Source organism: Eptatretus burgeri, chromosome 16 (genome assembly GCF_056783735.1).
Source record: "Eptatretus burgeri isolate ZD-2024b chromosome 16, Ebu_testis_v1, whole genome shotgun sequence".
In the NCBI taxonomy this organism is placed as follows: domain Eukaryota; kingdom Metazoa; phylum Chordata; class Myxini; order Myxiniformes; family Myxinidae; genus Eptatretus; species Eptatretus burgeri.
This window is the reverse complement of record NC_140976.1, coordinates 18,687,989-18,703,350: the sequence shown is the minus strand read 5'-3', so window position 1 is coordinate 18,703,350 and position 15,362 is coordinate 18,687,989. Positions and strand designations below refer to the sequence as shown.

General features: G+C 46.2%; 1 long non-coding RNA gene across 1 annotated transcript in view; it reads left to right on the top strand.

Moving 5' to 3' along the window:
* Positions 1 to 3,297: 3,297 nt before the first annotated feature.
* LOC147010633 (uncharacterized) overlaps positions 3,298 to 15,362 on the top strand; it is an 83,596-nt gene continuing 71,531 nt past the window's right edge. The window contains exon 1 of the long non-coding RNA XR_015052151.1: positions 3,298 to 3,673. This is a non-coding gene — a long non-coding RNA (uncharacterized LOC147010633). The remainder of the gene's footprint in view (positions 3,674 to 15,362) is intronic.

Here is a 15,362-nt window from a genome sequence, read left to right as displayed (position 1 = left end):
TCAGCCTGCTCCCTACTCTCCCGACAGATCATGATGTCATCCGCGAACATCATGGTCCATGGAGACTCCAGTCTGATCTCGTCCGTCAACCTGTCCATCACCATTGCAAACAGGAAAGGGCTCAGAGTCGATCCTTGGTGCAATCCCACTTTAACCTTAAACCGGTCCGTCATTCCTACCGCACACCTCACCGCTGTCACACTGTCCTCATACATATCCTGCACGATCCTCACATACTTCTCCAACACTCCCGACTTCCTCATACAATACCACAACTCCTCTCTTGGCACCCTATCATAAGCTTTCTCTAAATCCACAAACACACAATGTAACTCTTTCTGGCCTTCCCTATACTTCTCCATCAACATTCTCAAAGCAAACATCGCATCAGTGGTGCTCTTTCCTGGCATAAACCCATATTGCTGCTCACAGATCGTCACCTATCCTCTCAACCGAGCTTCCACTACTCTTTCCCACAACTTCATGGTGTGGCTTAACAACTTTATCCCTCTGTAATTTCCACAGCTCTGCACATCACCCTTATTCTTGAAAATCGGAATCAGTACACTTAATCTCCACTCCTCCGGCATCCTCTCACTTTCCAAGACTTTATTAAACAATCTGGTTAACAACCCCACTGCCATCTCTCCAAAGCACTTCCATGCCTCCACTGGTATACCATCTGGGCCAACCGCCTTTCCACTTTTCATCTTCTTCATAGCAGTCCTCACTTCATCCTTACTGATCCACCCCACTTCCAGATTCACTATCTCCACCTCTTCCAACCTTCTCTCTCTCATTTTCTTCATTCATCAGCTCCTCAAAGTACTCCATCCACCTTCTCAACACACTCTTCTCGCTCGTCAGCACATTCCCATTTGCGTCCTTTATCACCCTAACCTGCAGCACATCCTTCCCAGCTCGGTCCCTCTGTCTTGCCAATCAGTATAAATCCTTTTCCCCTTCTTTTGTATCCAACTTCTCATACAGCTCGTCGTATGCCTTTTCCTTGGCCTTTGCCACCTCTCTTTTTGCTTTTCGACGCCACTCCTTGTACTCCTGCCGACTTTCTTCATCTCTCTGACTATCCCACTTCTTTTTCGCCAACCCCTTCTTCCTTATACTTTCCTGTACTTCCTCATTCCACCACCAAGTCTCCTTATCTTCCTTCCTCTGTCCAGATGTCACACCAAGTACCTTCCTAGCTATCTCCCTCACAACTTCTGCTGTCGTTGCCCAATCATCCCACCCATCTTTACCACCATCCAACGCCTGTCTCACCTCCTCCCTAAATTTCACGCAACAGTCTTCCTCCTTCAGCTTCCACCATCTGGTCCTTGGTTCAGCCCTCACTCTCTTCCTCAACCTCACCTCTAAAGTTATCCTACAGACCACCAATCGATGCTGTCGAGCTACACTCTCCCCGGCCACAACCTTACAGTCACTAATCTCTTTCAGGTTGCATCTCCTACTTAAGATGTACTTACTTAAGATGTACCTGTGTGCACTTTCCTCCACTCTTGTATGTCACCCTGTGTTCCTCCTTCTTCTTGAAATACGTGTTTACCACTGCCTTTTCCATTCTTTTTGCAAACTCTACCACCATTTGCCCTTCCACATTTCTCTTGTTGAGACCGTACCTCCCCATCACCTCCTCATCCTCTTTATTCCCTTCCCCAACAGGTCCATTGAAATCTGCTCCAATCACCACTCTTTCATCCTTGGATACACTCTCCACCACTTCATCTAACTCACTCCAGAAATCTTCTTTATATTCCATCTCACACCCCATATGTGGGGCATATGCACTGATGACATTCATCATCACCCCTTCAATTTCCAACTTCACACTCATCACTCGGTCAGACACCCTCCTCACCTCCAATACCCTCTTGACATGATCTTCCTTCAGGATTATCCCGACACCATTTCTCTTCCCATCCACACCATGGTAGAACAGTTTGAAACCACCTCCAATGCTCCTCGCCTTACTCCCCATCCACTTGGTCTCTTGTACACACAGTATGTCCACCTTTCTTCTCTCCATCATATCAGCCAACTCTCGCCCTTTGCCAATCATCGTCCCAACATTCAGAGTTCCAACTCTCACCTCCACACTTCTACCCTTCCCCCTCTCCCACTGCCTCCGGACTCGCCTTCCCCGTCTCCTTCTCCTCCTTCGCCCAGCAGTAGCACAATTTCCACTGGTACCCTGCTGACCACCGGTACCGGTGGCGGTCGTTGGTAACCCGGGCCTCGACCGATCCGGTATGGAAATTCGTTTTGTTGTCCGCATAATGATTTGGCATAGGTTTTTACGCCAGATGCCCTTCCTGACGCAACCCTGGTCGCCTCTTACGACACACAGGGATATGGTACACCTATTCTAACCGGGGCATACACCGGGCCCAGTTCAACTGGTGCTCATTTCGCCGACCTCGGAAGGATGGCAGGCTGAGTCAACCCCCTGGTGTTTTCGACTTGGTTTATATATATTTATATATGTATATATATATATACACATTATATATATATATACACATATATATATATATATATATATATATATATATATACACATATATATATATATACATATACATACATATATTAATTCAGTGTCCCAACGGGGCTTGAACTCAGGACCTCTTGGGTCCCAAGCCACTGCCCTTACCACTGCGCCAACACCAGGCTCATGTGTATATATATATATATATATATATATATATGTGTATATATATATATATATATATATATATATATATATATATATATATATATATATATATATATATATATATATATATATATATATATATATATATATATATATATATATATATATATATATATATATATGTATATATATATATATATATATATATATATATATACATATATATATATATATATATATATATATATATATATATATATATATATATATATATATATATATATATATATATATATATATATATATATATATATATATATATATACATACACATATACATATATACATATATTATATATACATATAACCGGGTGTAGTGGCGTGCGACTGTAATCCGGCTACTCGGAGGCTTGGGTTGGAGGATCGCTTGAGGACGGAAGCTCTACGATGGGCCGCGCTATGAGAGGGTGTAGGGCAGCCCGGAATCATGGCGAAACCAAATCCTTATCCCTGTTTCGTAATAGACGACCAGGGTTGCGTCAGGAAGGGCATCCGGCATAAAACCTATGCCAAATCATTATGCGGACAACAAAACGAATTTCCGTACTGGATCGGTCGAGGCCCGGGTTACCAACGACCGCCACCGGTACCGGTGGTCAGCAGGGTACCAGTGGAAATTGTGTTACTGCTGGGCGAAGGAGGAGAAGGAGACGGGGAAGGCGAGTCCGGAGGCAGTGGGAGAGGGGGAAGGGTAGAAGTGTGCAGGTGAGAGTTGGAACTCTGAATGTTGGGACGATGACTGGCAAAGGGCGAGAGTTGGCTGATATGATGGAGAGAAGAAAGGTGGACATACTGTGTGTACAAGAGACCAAGTGGATGGGGAGTAAGGCTCGGAGCATTGGAGGTGGTTTCAAACTGTTCTACCATTGTGTGGATGGGAGGAGAAATGGTGTCGGGATAATCCTGAAGGAAGATTATGTCAAGAGGGTATTGGAGGTGAGGAGAGTGTCTGACCGAGTGATGAGTGTGAAGTTGGAAATTGAAGGGGTGATGATGAATGTCATCAGTGCATATGCCCCACATATGGGGTGTGAGATGGAGTATAAAGAAGATTTCTGGAGTGAGTTAGATGAAGTGGTGGAGAGTGTATCCAAGGATGAAAGAGTGGTGATTGGAGCATATTTCAATGGGCATGTTGGGGAAGGGAATAAAGAGGATGAGGAGGTGATGGGTAGGTACAGTCTCAACAAGAGAAATGTGGAAGGGCAAATGGTGGTAGAGTTTGCAAAAAGAATGGAAATGGCAGTGGTAAATACGTATTTCAAGAAGAAGGAGGAACACAGGGTGACGTACAAGAGTGGAGGAAAGTGCACACAGGTGGATTACATCTTAAGCAGGAGATGCAACCTGAATGAGATTAGTGACTGTAAGGTGGTGGCAGGGGAGAGTGTAGCTCGATAGCATTGATTGGTGGTCTGTAGGATGACTTTAGAGGTGAGGTTGAGGAAGAGAGTGAGGGCTGAACCAAGGACCAGATGGTGGAAGCTGAAGGAGAAAAACTGTTGCGTGAAATTTCGGGAGGAGGTGAGACAGGCGTTGGATGGTGGTAAAGATGGGTGGGATGATTGAGCAACTACAGCAGAAGTGGTGAGGGAGAAAGCTAGGAAGATACTTGGGGTGACATCTGGACAGAGGAAGGAAGATAAGGAGACTTGGTGATGGAATGAGGAAGTACAGGAAAGTATAAGGAAGAAAGGGTTGGCGAAAAAGAAGTGGGATAGTCAGAGAGATGAAGAAAGTAGGCAGGAGTACAAGGAGTGGCAGCGAAAGGCAAACAGAGAGGTGGCAAACGCCAAGGAAAAGGCATATGACGAGCTGTATGAGAAGTTGGATACAAAAGAAGGGGAAAAGGATTTATACCAATTGGCAAGACAGAGGGACCGAGCTGGGAAGGATGTGCTGCAGGTTAGGGTGATAAAGGACACAAATGGGAATGTGCTGACGAGCGAGAAGAGTGTATTGAGAAGGTGGATGGAGTACTTTGAGGAGCTGATGAATGAAGAAAATGAGAGAGAGAAGGTTGGAAGAGGTGGAGATAGTGAATCTGGAAGTGGGGTGGATCAGTAAGGATGAAGTGAGGACTGCTATGAAGAAGATGAAAAGTGGAAAGGTGGTTGGCACAGATGGTATACCAGTGGAGGCATGGAAGTGCTTAGGAGAGATGGCAGTGGGGTTGTTTACCAGATTGTTGAATAAAGTCTTGGAAAGTGAGAGGATGCCGGAGGAGTGGAGATTAAGTGTACTGGTTCCGATTTTCAAGAATAAGGGTGATGTGCAGAGCTGTGGAAATTTAAGAGGGATAAAGTTGTTTAGCCACACCATGAAGGTGTCAGGTCAGGTTCGATCTGTGACCTGCTACAGGTACCATGTAAACCTGTACTAACCTGTTCCATTTTCGGGTTGTCGGCGACTAAACCGTCTCCCCCACCAGGTTTTCTGGTGAGGAGGGTGTTTGGATATGGACACCCAGCAGGATTAAAAACAAAACCTGTCAAAGGGCGGAGGAGCTCCTTGTGAGCCAACGGCCATCCATATCTAGTGCCCAACTGTGTCTGCGGACGTCCTCCTGCAGTTGGGTTACTTCTTATTAGGAGGTTGGTGGCAGGATTTGCACTCTGGCCACCGTAAAACGCTTCATTCCGCAAAACGCAAAAACGCAAAAAAATCTGAAAACCCACTCCGTGGGAGTACCTCCTGTGCAGCTTCCCTTCGCAGGGCAGCTCACCGGATGATGGGATTGGGGCAAAGCCTTCGGTACCCCCAATCTTTGATAGGAGGGAAACCACGGGGTAACATCCCTGGGTCAGATTGTGGGAGAGTGTGTCGGATTGGTGCTGAGGTGTCGTCCACCAGACGGCGGTCTCCTTGGGTTAACCTGAGGCGGTCCCTTCGGGTGGGTGCCTGGAATGTCCTATCCCTAAGAGAGGATGATCACCTGTCTCTGTTATCATCTGAGCTCAAGCGTTTGGACATCGGGATTGCAGCTCTCTCTGAGGTTCGGAGACCGGATTGCGGCGAGATAATGGTGGGTGGTTACACCTACTCTTGGTCTGGTCACTCTGATGGTTACCATACCCAAGGAGTTGCTGTAGCTGTGTCCAATAAGCTGACCCCAATGATAATTGAGGTAACACCAGTCAACAAGCGTATTATGAGATTAAGGATTCGCCACTCCTTAGGTGTCATTTCCCTGGTCTCTATTTATGCTCCGACTGAGGCGAGTGATCTCACCGTGAAGGATGCATTCTACGCCACACTCGAGTCTGTGGTTGATCAGTGCCCCAGACGAGATACACTTCTAGTCTTGGGGGATTTCAATGCATCGACTGGAACTGATAGGGATGGTTATGAGGTGTGTGTTGGTCCCCATGGGTCAGGAACTATGAACCAGAATAGCACTAAGTTCCTTGACTTTGCAAGAAGTCATGGACTTAGGGTGGCTGGTTCATGGTTTCAGCGCCCGCAAGCTCATCGCTGGACTTGGTATTCCAACGCTGGGGGTGTGGCAAAGGAGATTGACCATGTCCTCATTGACGGTCGTTGGAGGATGATCCAGAACTGCAGGGTCTACCGGAGTGCTCAGTTCCTCAATACTGACCACAGGCTTGTTGTAGCAACTCTAAAGCTGCACCTTAAATCCTGGAGAATGGTACCATCCCAGCCTAGGCTGGATGTTGCCAAGCTCAGGGATGAGAGAGTAGCTGAGGAGTTTGCGAACAGGCTGAGTGGACACTTGGGGGGTCTGGGTGCTTTGGGGGGTCCTGAAGAGTTGTGGAGCACCTTCAAGACCACCGTCCTTGATGTTGCCGGTGGATGCCTTGGAGTTCACCGCAGGGCAAAGAAGAATTTTGTCTCTCAAGGGACACTGGATACCATTGACCAGAGTCGCAGGGCCAGGCTGAATGGCAGAGCTGAGCTGTTCAGGGAGCTGAGGCGTAAAACTGTACGTGCACTGAGAGTGGACAAGGAGGCCTATGTGCGAGGAATCTGTGAGGGGGTAGAGCATCACCTGTGGACAGGTGATTCTCGTCCTGCTTACAGGGGAATTCGCGCATTACGTTCATCCAAGCCCATCGCTCGGAGCACTGCAGTTCGAGCAGAGAGTGGTAGGCTCTTGACAGAGGAGTCTGAAGTGAAGGCCCGCTGGGCCAGTTACTTTGAGCGGTTGTACCAGGCTGATCCCCCAGCTGTCGAGTTGGACGTCAAGGGTGTTACAATCCCTGTTGCTGACCCTCGAATCAACTGTGGTCCACCATCGCTTGTGGAAACACGGGCTGCGGTGAACCAGTTGAAACGGGGCAAAGCTCCAGGGATCTGTGGCATCCATGCTGAACTTCTCAAGGCTGGTGGAAATGCTGCACTCGTGTCGTTGCATGCAGTTTTGTGCTCTGCCTGGAACACAGGCATCATCCCAACTGACTGGAAGAGGGGCCTTGTTGTCCCTCTCTGGAAACGGAAGGGTGATCGCCAAGACTGCAACAACTACCGAGGGGTGACGCTGCTCTCAGTGCCGGGCAAGGTCTTTGCTCGGATAATTCTTGATAGGGTTCGCCACCATCTGCTTGAGCACCAGCGTCCAGAGCAGTCAGGCTTTACACCAAAGAGGTCAACGATTGACCGTATCCTTTTACTTCGTGTCCTCACCGAACGCAGACGAGAGTTTCGGCAGGGGCTGCTTGCTTCAGGGGCAGGGGTGCTTCAGCACTTGTATGGACTGGATTTTTGGGAGGATGTCGGAGAGATCAAGTTGCGGTGCATCATTTGGCAATGTCAAGATGTCGGACCTTGATTTTGCAGATGATGCAGTCATCTTTGCGGAGACTTTAGACATCCTCTTGGGGGCCTTCGAGGTGCTGAATGAGGAGTCGGAGCCGTTGGGATTACGGATTTCTTGGGTCAAAACTAAGATCCAGGCTTTCGGTGACATCTTGGATGCTGCTGTCCTGTCTGTGTCTGTTTGTGGTCAGGATGTTGAGGTCGTGGATAGATTCACTTACCTTGGCAGTGATATTCATGTCTCCGCAGGTTGTGAGCCGGAGGTCAATAGACGTCTGGGTCGGGCCTGGGGAGTCATGGATTCACTGGGTCATGGGGTGTGGCGCTGCCGGTACCTGTGCGGGAGGACGAAAGTCCGAGTCTTCAGGTCCTTGGTACTTCCAGTCTTGCTCTATGGGTGCGAGACTTGGACTTTGACCAAGGATCTGAGACGGAGACTTAATTCCTTTGGTACCAGGTCTCTTCGGAGAATCCTTGGCTATCGCTGGTCGGATTTTGTGTCCAACGAGCGGTTGCTGAGAGAGACTCGGATGAGATTTGTTACCTGCATAGTCCGTGAGCGTCAGCTGCGGCTGTATGGACATGTGGCTCGTTTTCCTGACGCTGATCCTGCTCACCAGATTCTCTCAGCGAGGGAATCTCATGAGTGGAGGAGGCCAGTGGGCCGACCACGTGCCTCATGGTTGCAGCAGGTTGACCATCATCTCAAGGAGATGGGGATTGCCCTGGCATCTGCCTGGGGGATGGCCAGAGGGAGGCCCCTGGAGTACCGGCGGAAAGTGGACGCAGCGACGCTCTGTTCTGGCACATGCTCCCATACCTGACCTGACCTGAAGGTGTGGGAAAGAGTAGTGGAAGCTAGGTTGAGAGGAGAGGTGACGATCTGTGAGCAGCAATATGGGTTTATGCCAGGAAAGAGCACCACTGATGCGATGTTTGCTTTGAGAATGTTGATGGAGAAGTATAGGGAAGGCCAGAAGGAGTTACATTGTGTGTTTGTGGATTTAGAGAAAGCTTATGATAGGGTGCCAAGAGAGGAGTTGTGGCATTGTATGAAGAAGTCGGGAGTGGTGGAGAAGTATGTGAGGATCATGCAGGATATGTATGAGGACAGTGTGACAGCGGTGAGGTGTGCGGTAGGAATGACGGACCGGTTTAAGGTAAAAGTGGGATTGCACCAAGGATCGACTCTGAGCCCTTTCCTGTTTGCAATGGTGATGGACAGGTTGACGGACGAGATCAGACTGGAGTTCCCATGGACTATGATGTTCGCGGATGACATCATGATCTGTAGGGAGAGTAGGGAGCAGGCTGAGGTGAGCCTTGAGAGGTGGAGGTACGCACTGGAGAGAAGGGGAATGATAGTCAGTCGGAGTAAGACGGAGTATATGTGTGTAAATGAGAGGGAGGGTGGTGGTATGGTGCGGTTGCAAGGAGTTGAGGTGGGGAAGGTGGATTGGTTTAAATACTTGGGATCAACTGTCCAAAGTAACGGAGAGTGTGGGAGAGAAGTGAAAAAGAGAGTGCAGGCAGGATGGAGTGGTTGGAGAAGAGTTGCAGGAGTGATTTGTGACAGAAGGGTAGCTGCAAGAGTGAAGGGGAAAGTATACAAGACGGTAGTGAGACCAGCTATGTTGTATGGTTTGGAGGCGGTGGCGCTAACAAAAAGACAGGAAGCGGAGCTGGAGGTGGCAGAGTTAAAGATGCTGCGATTCTCGTTGGGAGTGACGAGGATGGACAGGATAAGAAATGAGTATATTAGAGGGACAGCGCAGGTAGGACGGTTTGGAGACAAAGTGAGAGAGGCAAGATTGAGATGGTTTGGACATGTGCACAGGAGGGAAACGGAGTATATCGGGAGAAGGATGTGGAAGAAGGAGCCGCCAGGCAGGAGGAGAAGAGGAAGGCCAAAGAAGAGGTTCATGGATGCGGTGAGGGCGGACATACGGGTGGTTGGAGTGTCAATGGAGGATGTGGAGGATAGAGCGAAATGGAGACAGTTGATCCGCTGTGGCGACCCCTAACGGGAGCTCGCTGAAAGAAGAAGAAGATTTTGATAGATAGATAGATATATCTATATATACAATATATATATATATATATATATATATATATATATATATATATATATATATATATATATATATATATATATATATATATATATATATATATATATATATATATATATATATATATATATATATATATATATATACATGTAATAAATATGGCTTCAAAATAAAAAAAAACAAGGTCATAAAAGGGAATTTCGTGTTCCCTGTTGCTTGGAATGCACCCGCTAATTATTCCGTCATGGTTAATGAGCCTGTGAGGATAACCTGAAATGATGAATAAAAAGGATTAATCTATAAAGGTCAACAGATTCGGAATTTTCTGGAAAGACCAATCACAAAACACAGGATTGAGAGTTTTGGCCACATTTTGGGCTCACAGCGCCCTCCTTCGCCATGGTTAACCAATTACAAGTTTAGACCACTTGGTCGGGAGGTGGGTTGCGAATCTTGGCTGGAGGCTGTCTGCTCATGATGTGCATGAAAAGAAAGACTATGAGTGAGACCCAAAAATCGATTCAGGAGATTTATTAGCTCAGCAAGCAGTGAAGGTCACTTTTGAGCTCACTCAGGTTGCTTAGTGAATCAAGGGGAATCTGGACAATCATACCTGTATTACATTCACAATTCAACGCAATATCCACGTTCCGATTTCAGGCTGTTTTGATTTGACCCCAACGATTATGCCTTAACAAATGGCACTTTATTAACAACCATCTCGCAAGTTATGAAGTACATGTGCTTAAATCAATCGGTGCTGCCCTCGCATTTACTGTTTGAAAGGAATGAAAAGTATAAAGAAAAACAAATCGTGCAAATACTTGGAGACAAATTGAGCAGAAAATAAAAAAAAATACTGGAATGACACTCGGAAGAGTGAATTCCTCCACCAGGTGGAACATTTTATGGTTTGGATCCCACTGATAGGCTGGATCTGCATCCGGATCTTCACCAAAATCGAATCTATTCGTCCGTGGCAGACACCCAACCTGTGCACCAAATTTGATTTGAATCCACCCTACAAGGTTTTGAGATATCATGCTCACAGACAAACAAACAAACAGACAGACAGACAGACAGACAAACAAACAGACAGGGTTGATAACACAACCTCACTACTATAACGGCTCTCGGAAGAGCACACAACTCCATGAGGGTGAACAGTTTAGGTTTTGTATCCCACTGATAGTCCAGATCTGCATCCTGACCTGAACCAAAATCAAATGGGTTGTTGTTGTCACCTACCCAACTCATCCACCAAGTTTTGTGATAACCCGGCCACAACGTTTTGAGATATCGTGTTATATATTGTTGCAGTTCTGCGAAACCGTCACTCCTCATGATGAATGCACACAACATATAGTGGTTCCCAGGCAGTTATTTCATTCGTATTCATTTTAGTTAGCTCTTCCCTCATGTCTAGTGGGTACATGGGATAATATGCATTGTGATGGTTTTTAGTTAAGGCCCGGTCACACCTTGACGTTTTAGCCAACGTATGCCGATTTTTGATTTTTTTTTCTAAAACGCTGGCACACGTTGAATACGTTATGGGTAAGTTTTGATAACATTGAGAGCACGCTGAAAAACACTGCCATACGTTGTTGTACGCTGGCTTTAAACGTTGTACTTTTCGGTTGTCCTCAAATTTTTTCATGCTTGAAATTTCACGACGTATGCCGGCGTATGACTCACACGTTCCGCTACGCTGGCCACAAGTTGTATGCACGGTCTGCGATCGTTGACAGACGTCAACACATGCTACTTGTAAGTTAATCATAAGTTGAGACACGCCGAGGTAATGTTTAGCGTACCCGAAACTTATTTCTAACCTATGATTAACGTGTTGTTGGCACGTTACGCGATCGTTGCCACACATCGACAGACGTTACTTTTAAGTTACTCATAGGCTGAAAGACGTCGGTATAATGGATCGTCCTTGCATCAGCGTCCACGGCCACGGCCAGGACACTTATTTGCAGCATTCTTCAAACTTTTCTTCGGCATGACGAGGATGTTCACACTTCGATGTCTAGCTTGGCTATGATTCCAATTGTCCATCGGCAGCGTCTATTTAAAATAGTCGAGTTTGAGCGTTTTAACACGTTCAGAAGAAACGCTTCAAATTTCAAAACCCCAGCGTCAAAAAACAAAGGCGAGTGACAGCAATTTAAATCGTTCATTGTAAACAATGAAAATAGCAGAGTGGTACCGTTTAAAAGTCGTTGAGTGTAAAAAAATCCAATTGTTGAGCGCAAGCGTCTACTTTCAATAGTGGAGATGCAGCCATTTAAATCGTTGAGTGGCAGCCTATGAACCTACCCGTGGACACGCGGACGCAAGGACGATCCATCATAACCCACACCCTCCCCCTCACACCCACCTACTACTGCCAACATGAACAAACTACTACTACTACTAATACTAATACTAATACTAATACTAATACTAATACTAATACTAATACTAATACTAATACTGATACTGTTACTGCCAACATGAACAAACTACTACTAATACTAATACTAATACTGATACTGATACTGATACTGCTGACATGGACATCGACTCAAAAAGGACTCGAAAACACTGTTGGGTTCCCCTTTTATGAGCAGCATTTTTATATACCAATTCCCAAAACCGCTGGGAACACGTCTTTATATGGCAGTTGTAAGCTAGAAACACATTCATTTATTTTTTTGTCGACCGGAAGACGTCATTGGAATACGTCTACATACGTCGATGTGTGTTGGGACTACGTAAAGAATTGGTTCAAAGCACGTCAAACATAAGTTAGAAATAAGTTTCGCGTAAAAAAGTCATTACCGCGGCGTGTTTCGACTTATGAGAAGCTTATAAGTAGCCTTTGAGGACGTGTGTAAGCGTCCGCATATCGTGTGTAAAACTTATCCCCATCGCATGTGGAACGTGTGTCATACGCCGAGTATGTCGTAAAATTTTGAACATGTTTAAAATTTCTTGACTTACTCTACTTACTACGACGTATGATAGCATACTTTAGCGTTGTACTCACGTATACCAAACTTACTCATACCGTATTTGACGTGCCCCAACGTTTTAGACACATTTTCTTAGGTCGGCATACGCTGGCAAGATCGCCAAGGTGGGACCGCGATGTTGTCACTTCCATTTCTACGGCAGTTATGATTCGAATCGTTGTGCGTCAGCCTTTTAATAGGCTACGTCACGACATCGTCGGCGATGCGTGCAACGCGCTATGCCGAAGTTAGACTATCGTTGGGCATCGGTTGTGTAGGCCAACAACAGGTTCAGCATTCGTTGGTATAAGTTATCTATAACACAACGAAACGTTCTGTGTCCATTACTAATATGTTATGCATACGACCAACTCGTTATGAATACGTCCGAATCTTAAAAAAAAAACATCAAAAGTTCAACGTCAGCCAGCGTTTTACATACATTTTAATACGTTGCCATCGCTGGCTAAAACGTCAAGGTGTGACCAGGCCTTTAGGTCTTTAACTCCATTCGCTATCCCCTTATTTTATTCACTTTACTTTGCACACACGACCTCCCCTTTATGCAAGCATGCACACCACAGACCACACATTAACATATTCTACCAAAACCCCATTCAAACTGCGCACCATTACCCAAGGGCCACTTCATTTAAACCTTATCCGTACTCCAACCACAATGCTACGACCTTCATATGACCACCACAACGCCTCTAAAAATCCCCACAATAACCTACGTTCACCCTCTTCACAACAACTGCTCCAAACACTTCAACCTTCTCACCACAAACACGATAATGCTTCACCCACCTCACCACAACCTCTATGAAATTCCACAACCACAGTCGGCATCTCGGATGCTCACCACCGTCCTTTGAGGATATCGGCGAATGATGAACATTACCCACCATGGTGGATGCTTAAGTTCGGAATATATTGGCACGTAGCTCAAAGCGCAAGTTTGCGCTGGAGTCCAATCAACATTGTCTGGATAGTCCTGATGCTCCGCTAATTAGCAACCCTCAATTGGTACCCAGCGCAAGCTCATGGCTGGAAAGTGCTCCCAAAAACCCACACCCCTTGTTAATCTCGGAGCTCCATCGCATAGCCGAATTTGGGGGCGAATTAGGCCATTTTTGGCTTTGGAGCCTCGCAGGGGTGGGGCTACTTCTGGGGAAAGTATCTGCAAGCCAATGAGGGTGCTGGGGAATGCCTACAGATCGTTTTGATCTGAATTTGGGTTCCTCCTTTAGCCAACGTCTCCAAAATGGCTATAAAGGGATGATTCAGAACTTCGCTACAGTCTCCTTGTCACAGTCTTCTGCATAGGTCACAGTCTTCTTCTGCGTGTGAGGCGGCTGCTTTTTCTGAGTGCGGAGGGCTGGGTGAGGAGGAGAGTTCTGACCTGATCCTCATGAATCCTTGCTTTCCCCTGTTGTACATATTGCTGTGTATGAAAACCCTTTATTGTTCACATGCCATTTCCTCCCTTTATTGTTCATATGCCTGGTGTTGGCTTATAGTCCTGCATCGTAGTCTGATATTTCAGATCAATTGTTCAAATTTGCATAAAAGCACCAAAATTGGTACACATGTAGAATATTGTATTCCGAACAATTCTAGATATGGAGCCACCCAAGATTGTGCCTTGGTCAGCTTCGGCGACCATTTTCCAAAATGGCCGCCATTCGCCTTTAGCGAAATTGGCTATATGCTCTTATTTTCTTATTGTATTGGTGGTAGATATAAGGAAAGTGTAAAATTCAGTAAATTGACCATGAAAAGGCGTATTCAAATATTATGAGCCAGTATTTTCTTCATGGTGACATGTCTCCTCATTGGCATTTGGATGCATGTTCGCCTCCTTAAACTCCATGATCACACTGGCCACCTCGGGTCCGGCGACCATCCAGCGCCTCAGAGCACTGGGATTGTCCCTCAGGCCAACGGCACCTCCGTCACCCTTGACACGGGCATTGTTTTGTTCATGTGCTTGGTCAAGAGGAATTGCTGAGAATGCCCTCTTGGTCTTTTGCACTGTGAAGTGGCCTGCCTTGAACTCATTGTAGATCTCTGGGTGCTGTTGTGGAAGTTCTGCCATGTCACGCAGATGGACCGGTATCCACCGGGCATAGTTTATATGGTCCAGCGCGAAGAACCATGGGACTATCTCAGTGAGAGCATCCAGGTACATGATGAAATCTCCCTCTCTCAGAGATCCCATGTAGATTAGGATGGAGAGCTCCAGATCCAGGACTGTTGCCCAGTACAAAAACTGGGGAGAGCTGTTCTCTTTCTCATGGCACCAGTCTTCGAAGTCCTCGGGAGGCTGGTTATCTTCTGCAAGGTCAGCTGGTCAAAGCTGACCAAGGCAAAATCTCGAGTGGCTCCATATTGAGAATTGTTCAGAATACATTAGTCAGCATATGTACCAATTTTGGTGCTTTTATGAAAAGTCGAACAATTGGTTTGCTATGCTGCAGTACTATTAATGGTTAGGGTGGCGGGCTTTGCATCCTTGGGTCCTGAGTTCATATTCCACTCATTAATTGTTGAATTAATACCAGGTGGGGTTATCTCGGCCTGTCATACTTCCAAGGTCAGCAAAATGAGTGCCAGCATGCCGGTATACTGTGTCAGAGTGGCGACCCGTCCATGATTGTGCCCAATAGCCAAGGAGACTGCTTAGGCAACACTCTGCACAGCGTGTGGTCTCAATCTCCTCCTCCTCCATTTCCTCGCCTTAATAATAAATTGCTTATATTATAAATGTAC